Raw genomic sequence first — 8,495 nt, forward strand, 5'->3', positions numbered from 1 at the left:
TGGGAGCCACCATGCCCTCTTACCAGGGTCACTGCACCCTCTTTAGAATGGTCTTCTGGTGTCCAATCATGGCCCCTGTAGTCTAGATGATTCTTTCTAGAGCATAAACAGTTTACATCCCTCCGATGGCCTCTCAGGGCACCTGGAGGAAAGTGCAAACTCTGCCCGGGACTCCCAGGCCCGTGGCCCCTCCGAGGCCTGTGGAGCCCTCTAGCTGTAGTCAAAGCCTGACCCCCCACTGCCTAGGGCCCCTTTCTCTTCTCCCTGCAGCCAGGCAGCCACTCCTTAAGGTCACCCTTCCCCTGCCTCCTCCTGTCTCTGTCTCCTGTCCCGTCGTAACTGGATGCCACAGAACTTTTCAGTTTGTAACTCTGTGTTAGTTTTTGAGTTTTTTTCAAGCCCTGTCCCCTTCATCGAGGCTGTGAGCCTCATGTGGGCAGCAAGGCACTGTGGACTCGTGGGCAGAGGGAAGGCTCTGGACCCAGACCAAGTTCATAGCCCCATTTTCTTCTGCTTTCACAGTTTCTTTCTGCCTTGTTTGCCCAGTCTGTAAAGAGGTGGTGATGAGAGAATGCTCCTCCCTGGGTTGCTATGAAAATTAAATGAAGCAATTCCATGTGATATTATTAGAGCAGAGCCTGGGCATGAGGCTGCACCTGCCCTCGCCCCTGACATGGAGGGCCCCCTAGTAAGTGCGCGGTCTGAACATGCTGGCTGAGGAGCAAATGGATAATCTCCCTTGCCCCCCATCATAGCCCTGTGAGGTGGGAAGGTGGGATTATTGTTCTTGTTTTGCCAGGAAGAAAACAGAGGCACAGAGCTGGGGACCAGCCTGTACGGGGTACACAGCAAGTCAGGAGCAGACATAAATGTTGCTCTCGAGGCTCTTGGCTCCCAGTCAGATCTCTGACCACCACCCATTCAGAGGATGAGGCCCTGAGGAAACCCGGCGGGGTCCTCGGCCAGTCAGTTGTAGAGTGCAAGGGATTTGAGCTATCTCCTCCTCTGGGGTCAAGGCTAGAGTTTTAATGATTATCAAGATGTCCTCGCCGGGCATAGAGCCAACTGAGTGATTAGAAGGTGTCTGGCACAGCTGCAGATGTCCTTGGGGACAGAGAGGTGTGGAGGGGCCCCAGATCGGGGAGCACACCACACTCATACCCAGATCCCTAGCATTATCTGAGTGCCCACGGTGTGCCTGGCCCTGTGCTGAGAGTGCCTGCTTAGGCTGTGGCACCGGCATCCCCTTCTACATGGGTTGAGCTTCTAAAAGATCGAACATCATCTCTCCTCTGCCCACAGCTCTTCTGGGGCTCTCTACCACCCCAGATTCCTGGGCCTGGCATTTGAGTTTTACTCTGAAGCTCTGTCTTTACTTGTCTACTCATTTCTTGCCCATCTCCTTGCTCCACACTTAACACTCTGCAGCTTGTTGGCTGTTGTAACCAGAGATTAGCACAGCACCTGGAGTCTCCTGCTGCTCAATGGATAAATGAATAAATGCATGAATGAATAGTCTGGCCCCAGCCACCTCTCTAGCCACATCTCCTAATGGTGTCCCCCTCCTGTCCCCATCTTGGATTTTATGTTCCAAATAATCCCAAGCCCCTCCAAGTTCCCAACAAGGTCCTTCTGTGCCTCTGTGCCTTTGCACATTCTGTTTTCCATCCAGAACACCCTCCTTTGTTGGCTTCCTGATTCTCTCCTGTTCATCCACCAGGTCTCAGCTCTTTCCTGCCTTTGCCTCACTCCATCTTCACCTGCCAGGTGCCTCCCCTCCATTCTTCCATGGTCTCTTTCTTACTGCTTAATAACATCCTGGATCATGAGCTCCTTAAGGATGCCATGTCTGATGCATTTCTTGAAACCTAGAACCTAGCCAGCCTTGGACATAGCAGACATTTAGTAAACATTTGCTGAAAGATGAATTGACTTAATGCTCACACACCCTAAGAGTTAGAGATCTTTTATGTTTGGGAAATGTGCTTTCTGATGGTGAGCAGCAGAGATGCCGCTTGATCCCAGTCATGGAGTTAGGTGCTCCATCTCTTAGTCTTAGGCCATGGAGTCCAACAGACCTGGGTGTGAATCTTGGCCTTGCTACCTACCCATAGGGACAGGTCTCCCAACACTCTGTGCTTCAATTTTTCCACTCGTAAATGGGGATAATAATAGGATCTCCACAGGGAGGCTGAAAGAGTTCAATGGGACAATCCTCATGAAACACTTGGCTAAAAGCCTGGCATACCGTAGGTGCTTAATAAATGTCCACTGCTGTTACTATTGTTGCCGTTATCTTGACTCCATGTCCTGTGCTCCATTCCATTCCACTAACTCAGTTACAATTACACAGAGTAAACTTTGCCAGAAAAATAGAAAGTGAAAGCACTAAGTCAGATTGTTTTTGCTCTCTACTGCAAAGGTAAAAGACAGCAACATAAGCTCTGCCTGTGCCTTTGATTTGGGGGCTAGGAAGTCAGGATCTCCAACCTGGGGCAGTCGGGATAGGGGTAGCTGGGAGTGATTCAGGGACTACATCTCTGCGACTCTTATCTCAGCCCAGTCTGAACCACCCAGAGGTCAGATCCCTAGATCTGTCTAACCTTGGCAGCCAGTAAGCTAAGAGGCCCCATTATGAAACAGCACAAATGGGACCCACCTCTCTTATCAAGACCAAAGGGTGCACAAAGCAAAAAAAGGCCCTTTGTGAAATCAGAAAACTGATTAGCAATCACCTGCTCTGTGGCTGGAGTTTTCCCATGCACGAGCTTTCTTGATGTTCCCAACTTCCCAATGAATCATAGAACATGTGGAGAAGAGTGTTGGCACTTGCCAAATAGCATATAGACATCCCCAGCAATCCTTGCAGGTATGTGGTAGCCATGTGATGACTAAGGGTCCAGCAGTTGTGAGTGGAGGTGATGTGGGTCACTTCTGGGCCAAGGCAACTGACAGCCAGTATATCTCCTCCCTCCCTCCTATTCCCACTGCCCTAGTGACCATGGCGACCATGTGCCCTAGAAGACATAGTTATAAGACAGAGCAGTGCTATGGGTGAGGGTGTGAGCAAGAATGAACCGCTGTTATGTTAGGAGGTATTTGTTACTGCAGCAAAGCCTAGGTGAATCCTGACTAATGGAAGATATGTTTCTATTTTCCAGATGAGAAAACATAACTTTCTGTACTTGAAATGACATGCTCAAGGCCATCCAACTAGGAAATGGCGGGGCTGGAAACGTGCCATCGGCCATTGGACTTAGGTCTTTTTAAGACTCTGTTCAAGCCAGATTCTAGGCTTGGCAGGCTCATGATCTGAAGTTGGGATGAGCCGAGAAAGCACAGTAAGAGGTGTTGGGCAGTGACTGGGTGAGATGGGGAAGCTGGGCAGATCCAAGAGATGATGTAAGCAAGTGAGGAGCCTCAGCCCTAGCCTAGGAAGTGGAGTTTGGGTTTGAAGCTCAGGATCTAGGTCAGAAGGAGATTTAGGGAAGGTGTGTGAGTACTGACGGTGAAGAAAATGAATCCACATATAGCTGAATGATGACCTCAGTCCCTGGAGAGGTCATTTCCAGGGACAAGATGTCTCCCCGGTTGAAAATAATAAATTCAGAGCCTGGAAAATTCAATCAAGGCTCTGGGGAGGAGAGAGGAGAGAGGCTTACGCAGGCAGGTGTGTTAAAGTATATATATCTGGTTTTTGTCCTGGCACAGAACTCCAAAAACTTTTAGAATTAACTGAGTGAAAGGAGTGTCTTTGTCATGCTAATGAGGTGACTCTAGGTGGGCCCTTAGCTATCTTCCCAATGGGAACTAGTCACCAGAAAGACCACCTTTGTGATTAGAAAACTGGAACTTTGGGCGAGCCTGACATCTAGGGGTGGGGGATGGGAGGTGTTGGAGATTGAGTCCAATTATGTGGCCAATGATTTCTTTAATCACGCTTACATAATGAAGCCCCAATTAAAGCACTGAGATCATGGCATGGTGGAGCTTGCCTGGTTGGCAAACACATTGATCTGCTGATGAGGTGATGTGTCTGGATTCCACAGACAAAAGGCACAGAAGCTCTGTGTCTCCCTCTTCAGACCTTGCTTGTCCTGTTTCTCTTTACTTGGTTGCTGCTGATCAGTACCCTTTATATAAGTCTAGCACTTTCAGTGAGTTCTGTGAGTTATTCTAGAGAATTATCAAACCTGAGGGAATCATGGGAACTCGTGTATTTATAGTCAGCTGGTCAGATATGTGGCGGCACCTAAGATTTGTGGTTGGCATCTAAGTGGGGGCAGTCTTATGGAAGACTGAGCTTTGGAAATTGATGCTAACTCCAGGACACCCAGTTGATACTAGAGCACTGGAGATAAATGTGGCCACAACTATTAGTCTATCTGGAGGAAGAGTTTGAACAAAAGGGTAGTGTGCAGGGATCCTAGCTAGAGAAAGGGTCTCAGTGTGTGAATGTGCTTACCCGAAGATGTCGGTATCCATTGCTTTTGGTGGGTCATCTTTGCAATGATAATGGAAAGAACTTATGTTCAGGTGAAGGATTCTAGCCATTGGGGCCATCCAATCACTCTCTGTACTTTTCTTATAAAATCTCTTCACCACCATCATCATCACCATCACCATCGCCATCAACATCATTATAATCATCACCACCATCACCACCATCACCACCATCAGCAGCACCATCACCATCATCACCACCATAACCACCATCACCACCACCACCATCACCATATCACCATCACCACAATAAGCAGTACCATCATCATCACCATCATCACCACTATCAACACCATCATCATCGTCACCACCACCACCGTATAACCATCACCGCAATAAGCAGTACCAGTCATCACCATCATCACCATCATCATCACCATCATCACCATTACTATCATCATCATATCACCAGCACCATCATCACCATCACCATCCTCACCATCACCACCATCAGCAGCAACGTCACCATTATCACCATCACCATTTTCACCATCAGCAGCACCATCACCATCATCACCATCACTATCATCATCACTATTACTAACATTGATCTAGGGCTTAGCATGTGCCAGATCCTCTGCTGAATATTTGCTGCACATCCCATGGCAGCCCAGTGAAGTAGAAACGGTAATTACTCCATTTTACAGAAGAGAAAACTAAGGGCAGGAAAAGTGAAGCAACTTCTCTGGTAAATGTGAGGGAGGGTCTAGCAGGATTTAAAGCCCAGGCAGCCTCACTGCATAGCCTGAGTTCATAGGCACCATCCTGTAAGCTGCCATGTAGAAGTCTCCATAACTGTGAAAACACAAACTTCTGTGATTTAAGTCACTCAGTCTCTGGTATTTTGTTATGGCATCCTGAGCCAACTAAGACACAGGCCCACCCAACAGAGGGAAGGGGATGGGGAGGGGAGTCCCATTTACCGAGAGCCTGCTGTGTGCCAAGTGCTGATCCATCCCTCAGGCACATAGGCGCAGCATCTGGAGCCCATGCACTTTTAGGGTCTCATGAAAATAATTTCTTTTAAAATCATAAGATTAAAAAACTGGAAAATTTTCTTCATATAAAAAAAGAAGAAATTTTGTTTAAAGATTTTATTTATTTGGCAGAGAGAGAGAGATAGCAAGAGAGGGAACACAAGCAGGGGGAGTGGGAGAGGGAGAAGCAGGCTTCCCGCTGAGCAGGGAGCCTGATGCGGGGCTCCATCCCAGGACCCTGGGATCATGACCTGAGCCGAAGGCAGCTGTCTAACAGACTGAGCCACCCAGGCACCCCAAAAAAGAAGAAATTTCTAGGGCCACAAAATTCTGTCATGGTGAAAGGGACATACAAATGCAAAAGTTCCTGGGGCCCATGAAAGTCATACACAGTGCGGTGTGTATGGCTCTGGCGAGGTACCTTGCGTCAGGCCGGGCTCAGCAAACCATGGCCCATGGGCCAAATCAACCTGTGGCATGTTTTTGTGAGTACATATGGTCTGTGGTTATGAGAAGATGTGACAGAAACAGTATGACCCATGAAGCTGAAAACATTTATATCTGGCCCTGTGCAGAAAAGTTTGCCAACTCCCTACTTTATGACCATTAGTTGAGTTAATCCAACTATTTTCTAGATAAGGAAACTAAGGCTGAGTGCCGCTCAATGACTTGCTGGGGACCCCATAGATTTCCAAGAAGCGAGCACTCTGTGACTTCACCGAGAGCCCACGTTCTGCTACAACCACCACCAGCTGGGATGTTCGATCTGCTTCCTTCCTGCAATTTCCCTCAGTTCCCCCCACACTTTACCAAATGAATCTACGACATAAGAGCAAAACTTGTTACCACAATTAGGTTCAATTCAACCAGTGTTTTCCGTGCCAAGCCTTCCCCGTGCTTGGTGCCAGTGGCTTAAAGATGTGCCTGACTCATTCTTTGAAGGAAGCAGCAGAGCAGTGACTCCAGCGTGAGTGTGGGTGAGCTGTGGGAACCCTGACCGAGTGAGGCCCCTCTCTGAGCCTCAGTTCACTAGTGTAGTTAAGTGTGTGGCTCTGGGGACAGACGATCTGAGTTTGAATCTTGTCCAGTAGCTAAACCTTTTGTCCTGCGTCCTTGGCTATGAAGTTGGGCGTCTAACGGTTCCCACCTCATAGGATTGTAAGAAGCACAGTTAAACATGGAAATAAACACCTTAGGGGACACCTGGGTGGCTCGGTCAGTTACACATCTGCCTTCAGCTCAGGTCATGATCCCAGGGTCCTGGGATCGAGCCCCGCATCAGGCTCCTTGCTCAGTGGGGAGCCTGCTTCTCCCTCTCCCTCTGCCTCTCCCCCCTGCTCATGCTCTCTCTCTCTCTCTCTTATGCTCTCTCTCTCTCAAATAAATACATAAAGTCTTTTGAAAAAATGCCTTAGGACAAGGCCTGACACCCAGTGAAAGCTTCGTGGTTATTAGCTGCCACTGTTGTTCTGCCCCAGGGCGTGATGAGAGAGCCTCATTATTCGGATCTGGTCCCAACAATTTCCGACTTGCTGTATGACCTTAGACAAACCACTTTCTCTCTCTGGTCCTTGGTTTCCCCAGTTGATCTCCAGGGTTTTTCTGGAAATTTCTCACTGCTTTTACCTTTGTAGGCCTTGATTCTGCCAGGGCCTGCCCAGGGTGGTGCCTGTCCCTGGCTTCACTGACAAGTGGCGAATGTCACCCTTACCTGCCTGCCAGTGACTCAGATAGGGAGGGCCTGGGAAAGGCCAGAATCCAGGGGCCTGGAAAGATAAATAGGAAAGGAAATGAGAAGAATAAGTTGTTGCTTACTTAGCTCTAAGGTGTGTCCATTTGCCCAGAGTATCAAGACAGGCCCACATGGAGAAAACAGCCCTGAACAGAGAAAACAGCTCCTGGAGGATTAAGTCTTCCCTTGGCCCCGGGAAAAAGCAAATGTGTCACTTCTCATATGTCTTACAAAGCACGTTCACAGCCAGGACGCTTCCTCCTTCTTGTCACTGCCTCCAAACGCACTCCTTCTCAATTGGAACAAAATCTGAACCCTGCTCCCTGGCTTCTAGGCCTCCCCATTTGCCTCCTGCATGCCTCCCGGACAGGTCTCCTACCCGACCAGCCCTTGCTCACCACCCATCAGCCCCACTGGCCTCCTGTTTGTTTTCCTGAGAAGTCAGGTTTATTCCCATCACTTTTGCTGTTATTTCGGCCTGGAATGTTCTCTGCCGCTCTCTTAACGGTGGCTCCTTTTCATTCTCTTCATGGAGGCCTACCCTAGCTGCCCCTTAAAGCAGTCTTCTCCAGGTACCCTTGACCCGTCCTTCAGGTCACTTTTACTCTGGGAGTCTCCTGTTTCCATGTTCATTGTCTGTGAGTTCCAGGAAGCCGCCGGCCTTGTCTTTCAGATCACTGCCGCATGGACAGGCCCAAGGCAGTGCCCGGGGGGTAGGAGGTTGTCAGGAGTACCTGCTACAGGACCAAATGAGTGACATCCACACATCATCACTTTCTGTGAGAGGAGGATGAAGGCCCGGGGGAACAATGACGTGAGGGCCTTTCTGAAGAAGCCGGCAGCCTCACTCGGGCTCTACACCAAAAGCCATTAAATTGTACACCTGGAGGGTGAAGTATATGATATGTGACTCATATTTCCAATAAAACTGTTTTAAAAACCTTTTCACATATCAAAAATGTAGTTGAGATCTAAAAGGTAAAGCTACCGATCCAGGGCCACAGGCCAGAAGGGACAAAGCAGGGCTGGAAGCCGAGGCTGCCTGAGCCCCAAGGCTATTGTGTTCACCTGCACTCAGCTACCTTGCCCGGGCTGGGATGAGGAAGGTGAGGCGGAGCATTTGCCTGGCTAAAAATACCCAAGTGGGTCTTAGCTGAGATTTTAACAGGGTTGTCTGTGGGTGATCAAATTTTCTATCTTCCTTCTTTCTGGTACTGTACGAATATTTTCTTTTTCTTTTCTTTCTTTCTTTCTTTCTTTCTTTCTTTCTTTCTTTCTTTCTT

The sequence above is a fragment of the Callorhinus ursinus genome, unplaced genomic scaffold, assembly GCF_003265705.2.
Source record: "Callorhinus ursinus isolate GAN/ISIS: 27379988/994484 unplaced genomic scaffold, GSC_fseal_2.0 scaffold3, whole genome shotgun sequence".
Taxonomy (NCBI): Eukaryota; Metazoa; Chordata; class Mammalia; order Carnivora; family Otariidae; genus Callorhinus; species Callorhinus ursinus.